A 13,450-nucleotide genomic window follows, 5' to 3' on the forward strand; every position below is an offset into this window, starting at 1 on the left:
CAAATCGACTTCATGTTCCTTTGATAGACAAAGAAGTTCTTTTTTCTTCCCCTTGTATTAATTCAGGATTCAGTGTAGAAGATTCAAGGACACCTGGCAAAAATGACCATTTAAATCAGCTCAGGACTCAAGTAGGAGAGATTCTATTACTGGATATATTGGAATCACAGGATTAAAGAAAATTATTACACGTGGTTAGAGACAGAGAAATCTGCCTATTAAATGAGCTGTGAATTTAGTTTCAGCAACTGATAGCTCTTGAAATATCAGATCTTGAATTTATCACTGGGATATGATCTTGAATCAGGAAGAAAAAATGCATAGTTTGGTCAGACAGACTGAGGTCCCAGGTTCCATTTGGCTGTAAAGACTTTATCCAGTATTCTTTGGCCTGGATCTTTACTCAGATTGGGAAAGAGGATGGTTCAGTCAGGTATTGTTCAGTCTGTCCGAGGAAGGAACACCTGTGTGTGAACACAAGTATGAAATGCTCCCCATTTCTTGTCCTGCACAATGTTCTCACTGCTTTTGTACCTCCATGCCCATTCTGGGCCATGACACAGTGGGTCTGCTCAGGTGGTTCTAAGAATCTGTTCCCAGACATTGCAAAGAAGAGAACAAAAAATGGAGACCTACATCAAAACTGCCATCCAGTCTTGAACTAAACCAGACTCCATCAGTCCATGTCCAGGCTGTGAGAATGTGGTGCTGGTTTGATTGCTGATTTCCGAGTTCTTGGTTAGAGTTCATAGGAGCTCTCACCATGTCCTTTTTTCACAAATTCCCAGCACTCAGATCCACAGATGCCTTACTTCAGGACCTCATACATCATACCCTGCAGTTTCCCAGGAAGGGCTGAGCTCAACTGTTTTATCTAGTCTCTACTCACTTCCTGAGGAGCCCTGAAAGCTTCCCAACTTCAGCTTAATTGATGCTGAAATTATTGGTGAACTATGAGTCAAAACTGGGAAAAGATGTGCTCATCTTATGGGTGATCATATGAAGAATTTTGGATAAAGTGATATACCTCAGTCACTTGATACAGCAGTGGTAGAGATGAGGATATAATTCAAAAGCCTATCACTTGAGGGCAGGAGGCACAAATTCACCAATAAATTTCTTATGCCACTGCCCACAGCAGTAGGTGTAAGGAAGACCAGATGAAGCCAAGCCAGAAGCCCAATTAGCCCAAGATGTGCCTCAGTTCAGGCAGGACATTTCTAGACCAGCAAATAGAGTGAGTAACAATCTCCCACTGCTCTGGAGGGCTGTGTGTGACTGCCCCATCACACCGGCTAACCCTTGAGGCAGGCAGGTTCTCTTGCACACTCCAACCTAGTCCAGCACCTTTCCCTCATTCTGGGAGAGGCAAAATTCTGTTTTGCATAATCTGCTGGGAAGACTTGACCCTGTTCTAACAAGAAATTTTGAAAAGAGTGATCCTTCCCTGACACAATCTCAGACAGCCAGCAGCTAGAGGAAAGTCTGACCTGGGGGGCTGCCATGCAATTATCTTTGATAGAACACTCCTCTGGGAATCTGTGTTGCTGCTATTTCACACTAACTATGCTTATAAACCTCTATCCTGTGGCTACAGGCTTCATGCTTTAATTACACATCCTGTAAATATTGGCCTTAGTTTATTTTAAGCCTATCAACATATCCTCAGGGATTCCCAGTTCCTTTGATTCATCCTGTTGTTTTCCTCAGAACCTTTTCTACTTCTGTTACATCCAGGACAGAGAGGGGCAAAATCTAAGTGGTTTTTACACAGCACCGTGTTATCTCTCACTTTCCTACAGATTCCTAATGGTCTCTTATCTTTTGAATAATGCCAAGCACTGTGCTACATATTTATAAAACTGCCTACAGGGAGCTCAAATTTTATTTCCTGAGTTTCAATAGGTAGACAAGAACCTGCCACTATGTACTGACAGATCAAGCTGGTTTAGGTGGAGTCACCTTCCCCTTTGTATTAAGAGATATTGAGCTATTGTTTCCTTCAATCACTCAACTCCGTGGGATTTTCAGACATTTTTGTGCTCTTCTCAGGCAGTCTGAGATATGATTCCTGCAAGCCATTTTATCACCTCAATGTTTATTTTAGCAAATACTATAATCTCATTGTTCATCTCTTTTTCTGGGCAGTTTGAGAAGGTGTTGAGCAGCTCAACTTTGAGCCCAGGTCTCTCTAGGGATCCACAGATAATGCTCCATTGTGAAAACCCTTTATTTTTATTCTGTTGCCTGTCTTTAAGAAATTCTTTATCCTTGAGCTGACCTTCCTTTTTATACCATGACAGCTTAGTTCCTTTTACTAATCTTTCAACCTTGTCAAAATCTTTCTGAAAAAATGAATGCCTTATGTCAACTAGAACATCCTTTTCCATAGGCTCAGTAAAAGTATTTCTATTTGAGTTGAAATATTGACAGTAAAACTTTCAAATGACTGGCCATTTCAATTGCTTCTGTATTTAGTATCTGAGATGCCTTTGGAGAGCAAGGATTTTCCACTTTTTCATTAAGTGATCAGACCCTGCCTTTCATTATTTCCTTGGAGAAGTTTAAATTTGAAACACCAGTTAAAAAAGCAACTTGGTTTGGATCTGTGGAAATATATAAACAGAAAGTAGAATACAGCATAATTTCTGATTTATGCTGGACACAGACTGGTCACAAAACGAAAGCAAGAATTTCAAGAACACATCTTCAAAAAACACAGAATACTTTCTTCCCATGCAGAATTTTTCAAGTCAGATGAGGTAAATGCACAAGATTTGTTTCCCAGAAGGCAGATGAGATGAAAAAAGACACCACCACTTGCAGATAAAGCAGAGGAGAGAGTGTCTTCCCTTCTTCTGGACTGGAGTTGAGGAGAAAGGAGAGCATGCCGAGATGCCAAAGGCACTAAGTACAAAAAAACCCTTCAAGCATTTTTGTCTATGTCACTTCCTGAGAGTAAAATGTTGGGACTTCCTCACTTCCACTGCAATCTGGCTGTACAATGCTTTTCAAAAATGTCATTTTCAATTGAAAGGTGTCGTGGTTTGACATGGAAGTGATTTTTTTTTCAGGAAGTTGGGTCAAACCAATCAGTGGTCAAGTTTGGATATTGGCACCTGAAGTGACCACTGAAGATAGGGATACGCCTCTGAGAACACAGGGGGTTAAAAGCAAGAACTCCCAAGAGCTCGCTCTCTTTGGTTCCGGTCAGGGTGCAGTGCAGATCTCCCCTGCCCAGCCATGGGGCTGGGTGGGGGAGGGGAAGCCATGAGGCCTGGTCGAGGTGAGCTGATGGGTAGAAGGACTGGAACCGAGCCAGCTCCTGTGGACGGAAGGGTGGAAAGAAGCGGAGATATTTTTGTCATTCCCCCCCTCCAAGAGGGAAGAGATAGAGAGTCTGGACGGCACCTGTAACTTTGCCGGCGCGGAGGAGAAGGGGGGGGGGGGGGGGGGGGGGAAGGCGCCCAGCCTTGGCCTTGGGAATCGGCTGCTGGGCAGAGATATCAGCCGTCCAGGGAGTCTGAGCTTTTAACCCTTTCCTGAGAAATGAAGGCTTTGTGAAATATTACTCCTCCTTGATTTGAAGTAGAAGAGAGACAGTCTGGGATCCGAGATGATGGAAGAAGAAATTCTTGAGTTGGAAGGAGATGATGGAGTGGCTTGTGGCTGGACTTCTCTTGTTAGCCATAGACTGAACCAAATTCTCCTAACAGAAGCTGCACTTAGGGTGGTGCGTTGGTGTGCCAGGAGACCTGTTTCAGTGATTACCAGCAGAGGAGTAGAGAGAACAGAGGAGAGCTGGAGAAGGTGTGGAGAAGCCCTCTATCTTCAAGGAAGAAGAAGAGGACAAGAAGACCTCTGTTCTTGGACCCTCAGCCCCAGGGGAAAATGGGGGGGGACTGTAGTCCCAAAATGAGAAACTGAACTGTTGTCTCTTTTGGTCCATGGCAAAGCATCCTTAAAGGAGCCCTATGAGCAGTCTGTCCATGCACGGTGGTGAGAGCACTGTGACATGGAAAGGAGAGTGTCACCATAGCAGATTTTCTCCGGGCGGTTGCCATGTGTGACATGGAAACACAAGGGTGGCAATTGTGTTTCCTGGGGGGGGGTCTGTGGCACAGGAGAGACTCCTGTCTCCCTTGAAAGACTGAGTATTTGAATATCTGAAGGGTAGCAACTTGATCAGGATCCTGGGTAGTGTCTCACTGTTAAGTTTGTTTAGAAATTAGGTGGGAGGAGGAGGGGTGTTTTAGAAAGTCTTCATCCAGGATTTAGTGTTTGTAGTTTTTCTAGTAGTAGTAGTTTAATAAAGTTCTTTCCTTTGTTACTAAGATGGGCCTGCTCTGCTCTGTTCCTGATCACATCTCACAGCAATTATTTAGAAAAATATATTTTCATGGGGGCGCTGGCATTGCGCCAGTGTCAAACCATGACAAAAGGTCACTCCAGCAGAGAAGGTCTCCAATAATTACAGGTACACATTTTTACTTTTACCTTTAGGAGCCCATATTCAAATTATTTTAAAATTATTTTTTAAAGCAAAGAAACTCTTATTTTACACTGGAGCTGGAAAGAGCTGAATGTTCTTGTTCCCTTTAGACTTGAAAGAATTTAAAATTTACATGTCAATACTCTTTAGTAGATCCACTTTTGCATCATTTGCATGCTTTTGACTGCACAGCAATTAACAGATTAGTATCTGCATGTAATATATCTTTCTGGGAAATGGTAAGAGGGCAGTGAGAAACTGTACAATATTCAACATATTCACTGGCATTTCAGGGTGAAGCAATTACAGTGTTTCCACTAAATTGATTATTGCACTCTGTCAGAAGATTCAGACCTTGGCAGTTTAACCTTGATTATTCTGATAGTGTGGTAAAGAAATATGGCAGACAATAAAAAATGCAGGAGTTGTTTAGACCTTAGTCAAGAAACTCATTGTGAATTCCATTGTAAAGAAATTTGGAGTGAAGCATGCCTTGGGAGTTCAAAAATAGCTTTTTAAATGGCAAATACATCAGTGAACCTGAGAACATCAGTCAGGAGAAAGAGTTGTGGCCTGAATACAGGAGTTGAAAAATTCTTGCACTAAATCCTTGTGAACTTGAATTGTTCTTATTGGTCTCCTCCTTTGTTCTGGCATTTCAATACCAGACAGACAGAGAAATGCAGCTGCACTCCATGCACAGATGTTGAATCCTTGGAAACAAGGTCTCATATGAATTTTTGCAGAACCTATGCATATAAATCCACTGATGAACCCCCATGTGTGTGTCAAACCCCACACAAGTGGGGCAAGAAGAATAGAACAGGATAGGATAGAGCAGAACAGAAATGAACAGAAAAGAACAGACTGGTTCAGCTGGAAGAAGCCTGCAACCATCTTGTCCAACATCCCAAAGAATTCAGGGCTCACCAAAATTTAAAGCATGTTGTGAAGGGTGTTATCCAAATGCCTCTTAAACAGTGACAGGCCTAAGATATTGATCACCTCTCTAGGAAGCCTGTTAAAGTCTTTGACCATCCTCTCAGTAAAGAAATGCACCTTCCCAATATCCTTTCTGAACTTCTTGATTTGAACCCTTCCTATGCTTCCTGTCACTTGGATCCCAGGGAGAAGAGCTTATCACTCCCCCTTGCCTTCACCCCCTCCAGAAGCTGCTAGAGAGCAATGAGGTTTCCCCTCAGCCTTCTCTTCTCCAAACCAGACAAGCCCAGAGTCCTCAGCCTCTCCTCACAGGATGTGCCTTGCAGCCCTTTCACCAGCTTTCTTGATGTCCTCTGGGTGCAAAAGAGACTCTTCATTCTATTTCACAAATTTGCTTAAATTGAGGACAGCAGCTCTACTCTGTGACAGTTTAGATAAACAAAGTCCATCCTGAGGAAGAGTATTCAACCCTTCTAGGAGCCTGATGGGGCCCTGCCTCTCAGGCCATGTTTGCAGCCCTATCTCAGGAGTCGCAGAATCCGACAGAAGCGATGCCAGCTGGTGCTTCTCCTCCAGTTCACGTGTCCATGCCATCCGTGACTTGGTGACAAACGCGTTCTCCTCCACCATGCTTCAGACAAGTAACATCCTCATCACTGGTATTGCTGTGGGTCTCTGCTGTGTCGGCTCTGCTGCCTTCATCCTCACATTGCCCATCAAGTGAATAATTTAACCCTCAATGTGGCCTAGGAAGGAGAGGACTGTTGACCTTTCTTTCTCCTACGTTTTCCTTCACTGTCTCTTTCTCCGGCCATGTCTACCCAATCAGTAGTGCTGCTGGAGGTCCTGTTTCTTTCATCACCACCCTGTAGGCATCCTTCAGGCTGTCCCGTATCGGACAATGCCCTTTTCCTGACCCAGAGATGGGGCAACTGAGAGGCGTTCTAAAAACCTTTATTCCATTTTCAGTCTCATGAGAAGGGTGAGACAATACAGATGTTATAATTCATGCCATCACAGTCAGAAGCCAACTATTTCCTAATTACAATATACTATAAGTGTTTCTTGGCCTAACAGCTTTTGCCACACCATGCTGTAGATGCCTTAAAGCCAATCATCTAAAAATACCCCAAATGGGTCCTACTACAATGTGTCTTTCATAGTTCTATTTCTCCAAAGTACCTAGTCTTATTTGCAAGGTAATCCTTTGAAACATTTTTCTAGCTCAATTTCTCTCTCAACAATATCTGTCCTATTCCATGGCATTTCTAAGTCAGCATTTCTTATCTCAAAGTTTGCATACAGATGCATACTGTGTGGGCCTTCTGTCAGGCCCTGACAACTCTCTACAAATCCATTTCCACAGTGCAGAGCTCCACATGTTGCACAGAAAGGCACCCATGCAGAGCTGACAGCAGTATTGGGGCTCAACCTTCAGCCTTACTGCTGCTCTAGCCTGGTTCCTGGTGTTGTATTCAGATTCAAACAATGGCCTTGCTTAGCAAGTTTTGTCCTTATTGCCCCTTGTGGTGGGTTCAGTTGCAAAACCATGACACTCCTATTATGTTATTTTACTCTTTATTGTAGTTTGACATATACTCTGCAGCTTCCCGAGGTTCTGAGCCTGCTTCTTTCTTATTAAGTGATTCTATAATCCTCACAGGGTTGGTGTAGTTACGTGGTCACCGTCCTCACTCTGTCTGCTTCGGTTTTGAAGTGGGAATATTTGAGTTGTAAGGCAACAAAATTTCTCCTGCAGTGGTGATAATAGAGAGACCTGTTCTCTCCCTACTATGGTAATCTGAAAAACACACATTTTCCATACTCTTCACACATGCACAGGATGAGGATGCACAGAAAGGGTGAAGGCAAATAGAAGGAGGGGACATGTGGAGAGCTGGGTGTGCTGGCAGCCTTCAGCTGGCTTATGCTGGATTTCATAAGTAGGATGCTGTTTAGATCAAACATCCTTGGCTTTCCAGAAGCTTCCCACTGCAATATCCATAGCCTCTCATTCCAGTGACAACAGCCAGCCTTCTGGTTTGGAGTGTTCATACAGGAGAGGTGAAGAAAGCCTGCAGCATCCCAGGCACTTATTTGAAGAATTTCAGCTGGTAGTAGTGGATGGGATCTGACAGTGACTGCCTCATCTTGAGCTCTTCAGGCAGTGGGAATCAGCTGGTGAGTGAAGGCTGAAGGCAGATGATCCACAGCATGTGGTACTCAGCCATCCTTAACATCCCTTCCTGTTGATAAGACAGGAGAATCTGCATGAATTTTTGGGGCAATTAGCTCATAGAAAACAAGCCTTTACTTGTTAAAGGCATGACACATCAATTGTTTGCACATGCATCTAATTAGTATGGGATTTGAAAATGTCTTTGGAGGGAGCCAGAGGGCAGGGGAAGCATCATATTCTGCTTGTTTGTCACTTTTCCTTTGTCAAAACCATGTCATTTATTTTAAATGCCTTATTAATCAGAGCCTGACTTTCTGACATGTGAAAATACATCCCTTTGAAAACTAAGCTGTCCAGATTATGTAAGACCCAAGACACATTTTTTTCCAGCCTTGTAGTGGATTAGTCTCTGTTACCAGCTCAGTGAACACTGACAACTTTTTTGTTTGATAGCTCTACATATTAAGTTGCTGGGCAAACCAAGATCCCTTTTTCCCCCCTCTGGGTGCATTGCCAAGGTGCAGTCAAGCAGCAAAACATTTCAGTTAGGTATTTTATGAAAGAAATTGAATTTTGTTACATCTTCCATATATTCAGGTCAAGTCACCCTTTTTAGTTTAAAATCCTAAGCATTCTTTAAGTTGGATGTGTACAAACACTCCATTGTAATTGACGACTAAATTAATTCTGCAGTAGAATAGGTTGCCCAGAGAAGTTGTGGATGCCCTATCCCTGAAAATGTTCAATGACACACTGGATGGGGTCCTGAGCATCTTGATCTAGTGGATGGCAGCCCTGCCACGGTGGAGGATTTGGAACTGGATGATCCTTAAGGGGCCTTCCAACCCAAGCAATTCTGTGAGTCTGTGATTTTCAAGTGTTTTTCCCTACCTCAGCCAAACTTTACTTACAGGAAACTTAATCAGCTCTTCGCCTAAACTGCAGCACATCCTAAGAACTCTCCTGCAGAAGTGCCATGCACAGAGCAGTCTCATGACTATACCTGACCTACACAAGGTTGCTTCACCAGTTTGTCTCTCCTGTGTCCCTATGCCACAGTATCTTCTAACAATGTGTGTCTAATATGTGCATTGCCACAACAGGCACTCATCACAGAATCACAGAATATCCTGAGCTGGAAGGTACCCACAAGGATCACTGAGTCTAGCTGCTGGCAGCCTTACAGAAGTAAAATAACTTTCATTTTTTTTTTCTGATGGGAAACAGTAAAGGGAGTTCACTGCCATTGAGAGCAGCTCTTGCAAGTCCCACTGGCAGCTGCTTTTGCACAGGAGCCAGAAGATGGACATGTAGAAGAGCCAGACAAAAAGTGTGGGAAAAAGCCCTTCAAAATACCAGTCACTTTTGAGAACACAGGCCCACAGAGCCAAAGGTGGTCCAGCAAACAGAGGTGAAGATGTGCTGTGGAAAATCAATCAAAAAGATCCAGACATCCTTGCAGAAGCTATTCACAGAGCTGTTGCTGTCAGACAGGGCCTCTTTGCAAATGGGACATATGAGGAGATCCCCAGTCAATGTATCACTGGTAATGCACCTTCCAGCAGCTTCCATCTGTGCGTCAGACATTCCTTTACCTTCAGTCTGCCGAGGAGTGAGGCTGATTTACCTCGTTCCTGTCTGCATGCTTGATCCAGTGCAAAGTGGAGAATATCACCATGGCTGTCAGGTTTTGTATCCTTTGTACTCATCGTGGAAGATGGTGGGCAGTAAAACAGCAAGGATCAGCCAGCCTGAACAAGCTGAGGGGCAGTGTAGTTATGGCTTCTACCATGGAGAGCAGGCACAGGTTTTGGGAGATGTGAAAAGCAGTGATATCAGTAAAAAATTTCAATGCTTCCAATGATCTTCAAGCTCATTGAAAATATTGTGCTAGCTCCAGATGTCTGGTTAAGAACAAATTGCTGAGCAAATTAAAAGCCATAAAAGATGAAGAGAAATGAATGGGATATTAAGCACTCCAGAGACAAGGAATACCAAAAGACATGGTGGCCTTCAGGAAATCAGCTCTTCTCTAGTGCACACACCTGGCATCTTTATATAGAGAGAATGAATATATGTATAATTAAAAGATAGGGCTGGATTTGCACTGAAATGAACTACATAACAGTAGGAATTCCTGATTTTATATGTGCCTAAAATATCTTCTTTGAATACTATTTGTGTTAATCTTATATTTAAAAATATTTAAATTCTGAAAAATTATTTAAACTCCGGAGATGCATTGAAAGAAGTTGCAAGCAATTATATGTTCCTGCTTAATATTCAGAAGAAACAGAAAAGAAGCTGTTAAACTATCTGTGGTCTGTGCCAGATCTGCAAATGTCTTCTCTGAAAGCTAATTACATCTTGGCATATGGAGTCTTGGCAAGAGTGTTGCAATAAAAATAGAGAACAAGAAAAGAACTAATTCTCCACATTTAAAAAAAAATAATTCATAGAGCAAAACTCTTTGGTCTCCTGCTGCTTGCAAGCTGTTAATATAGAGCAGAAAGGAACACTTCCTAATTTAGTATGGACTTTCTTCTAAGAACTGCCAATTCTTCAGATGCTGGGGGAGAGCTAGAGTAGCAGAGCTGTCCAGAATATCAAAGTTATAATTGTTTTTCTCAGTCTCTGCTGCCTATCAGCAGAGACACTGGTGAGTAATCCAATTAAAACGAGCATCTCTCATTTGGAGACTTGAACCTTAACAAGGAAATCCAGGGTCCAATGAAGAAATGGGAGTTTGCCCTTAGCTTCAGTGAAAACAGGATTAAAAGAACTGGCCTTGATTTTAGAAATCATTGATGGACAGGAAGGACATTTGAAGTACATGCGTAAAACGAAACTATTAATTAGGTTTCACTGGCTTTAATATGGGGCATTATGTTGCAAGTGTAGCTGTGAGTTCAGAAAGATTCATCCCCTCTACCTTTAGATTTCTACCACGTAGATGTCTGTCTCTCTCCTAGTCACTCCTCATACTTTTAAAGTCTCCTTAATAAGAGAAATGAGCAGCTAAAGATGTGAATTATCTATTTTTGGTGTTCATGACAAAGTGCCCCTTTCTCCTGTTTAACTGGAAGGGGACTCTCAGGCTACATTTGTGCCATTGAGTTAACAGTGCTGACTATCCACAGTTTCTGGAAATTATTCCTGGTGCATTTTCTGTCTGGGACCAACTAACATGCTCCCACACCATCCCCAGACACAGCTGAGGAGCTAACAGGAGCTGGGGGTCATCCCCATGGGATTAAGGATGCAGCTGTTCCATTTCACAGGGAAAAGGATTTGTTCATATAGGAGCAGGCAGCTGCCCTTGGTGTCCAACTGTGGGGATGTAGACATAACCTAAGGGACTTAGTCCAGTGTACAGGTTAGCTCTGGAGCTGCCTGCCTTCATGACTTTTGTGCATCTGAGTAGATGAAAAGGGTTTTTTTCTTCCTCATGTAAAAATTATTCCATGGCACAAAATTTCTGTGAAGGCAAGGGCAAACATGGCAATCGAGCCAATAGCATCAAGTATTGTAAAGCAAGATTAACAAGAAAGTACTGTCAGCAGCAGCAGAACTGAGTTCCCTTGCAATTTGATGCAGCTTGGCCTGGCAGGAGGAAATCTAGAAAGAGTAGAAAACAAGTTCAATATGTTGGAGCTACAGTGCAGCTCTTGGTCTGTACTACTTAGAGCAAATGGAAACCAAATCATGTGCTCATTTAATGCCTGTATTAGTAATTCCAGTGTTTATCTTACTGCACCTGGCTTTTACACACACATATAGCAATATAATAAGCATTTTGACATTCATAGAGAAGGAAAGAGATTTAAGGCTAAACAAATACTGACCTGTCACATGGTGATAGCATATTGCTGGACATTTCTCTCTTTCTGCAAGATATCTTGCACTTTGTGCCTTTTAGTGCTCAAATACTTTTCTTCAAAGGTTTATTAAATGAAAGCTGATTTTGAAATACTTGTGACTTTGGGTATGTGTTTGTGAAATTCAGTTTGACATAGAATAGAGATAATATTGGTTTACCTAAGGCCATGGAGAAAATCAGCTTCAGTAAGGCCAATCCCACATCAGTTTAGAAATGTGTGATTTTTCGAGAGTCGGAGTAGATATGCTGTAAAAATAAAAGGAGAACATTTTAACCATCCAAACAAAACTTTTATGGGAGAGCAGAATCAGGCAAGAGATTGTAACCCAAGTGCCACTGAAATAAAAAGGGCTTAAAATTACCAGGACTATTTAAGAATTTTAATTAGCTTGCAGGTTAATATTTAACACCTATGTCATTTTCACCAGGAGTTAGTTGGAAAAGAAACTCCTGCATCTTTAAAATATTTGCATAAAATATAATGAAAGTATATAAGCCAAGTATGTTGCTGCTCATTTTAAAGCAAAAGAAAATACTCATTTCAGTAAACAATTATTGACTGTGCTCTTGGTGGTTAGAATCAGAAGCAGAGAATCAGAACCATGGAATCATAGAAAGTCTTGTGCTGGAAAGGACCCTCAAAGATGATGGAGTCCAGCTCCTGGCCCTGCACAGGATATCTCAAGAACCCCACCATGTGCCCAAGTGTGTTGTCCAAATATTTCTTGAACTCTGTCAGGCTTGGTGCTGTGACCACTTCCCTGGGGAGCTTGTTCCAGTGTCCAACCACCCTCTGGGTGATGAACCTTTTCCTGATATCCAGCCTAAACCTCCCTTGACACAGCCTCAGGCCTTTCCCTTGGCTCCTCTCACTGGTCACCAGAGAGATCAGAGGTTACACAAATCTTTGTTGATAGTTGCTACCTTTGCTAGTTTAGGTTTCAATCTGTAACACAGAAATGTTGCATGAAGTTCTGGATTCAGCTAGCCTGAAATGAACAGATAGAGTGATACCTGTAATGCTTGAAATTAAGGAGGTGTGTACTTTATTTAAGCTAAGATCTTCTGCATTAATAAGGAAGTCATGATCTGCAGGAACACTGCCATGGGGAAGACACCAAGAAACCAATCCCTCCTATAGAATAACTCTCCCACATGCAGATTATTCAAATATATAAAAATTTTCAAGTTCATATAATTTCTGCAGCTTCACCTTGTATTTCATTACCAAGGACAACTGTAGCAAACAATCAAAACATTCTCATTTATGCTAATGTTTTCTTTTTATTGTGCTTTTCATTCAGCAGACAGAGTTGTACTAATCTTCCTCAGCAACAGGAACACTTCAGTCTATTAATAGAACTGCTTGTTCAGTGTTCAGCTATCAAATGATGTTAAGCATATTTCTTCTTCTAAAAATAAACAGTAATAAAAAGGAACAGAGGGCAAAACTTAATTTAAAAAGCCCCTGAATTTGCACTAAAATAGTGACTGAAAAAGATATTATGAAGATTTGATGAGTAAGTAGTGGTTTGTACCATGTTTGCAAATCATAGATAATAGAGCACCAATCAAAGTCAGAGAAAGAAGTGCCTGTGTTAGAATCACAAGTCTAAGAACTGGGCTGTAGTGACAGCTGGCTTGGCTCTGAAAACCACACCCCAGTGAGAGCTCCAGACCCAGCCTCCATGTGGGAGCCCACAGGCATTGCTGGAACACTCCTGGCTGTCCATAGGCAGCTCCTCAAAGAGCTGACAGGGAACCATGGGCCCTCCTATCCAGGGGATTAAAGGTACACCAAGACCCAGGAACTATAAACTATAAAACCAGGAAGCCACATTGCCAGGAATGGAAAAGTGAAGCTAAAGTTTAACTGAGAGGGCAATTAACCAACTTCAAGTAAAGCCTTCATCGTTACAGGCTTTTAAACCATGGCTGAATTCCCTCAACTATTAAA

This window comes from Anomalospiza imberbis, chromosome 1 (assembly GCF_031753505.1).
Source record: "Anomalospiza imberbis isolate Cuckoo-Finch-1a 21T00152 chromosome 1, ASM3175350v1, whole genome shotgun sequence".
NCBI lineage: Eukaryota > Metazoa > Chordata > Aves > Passeriformes > Viduidae > Anomalospiza > Anomalospiza imberbis.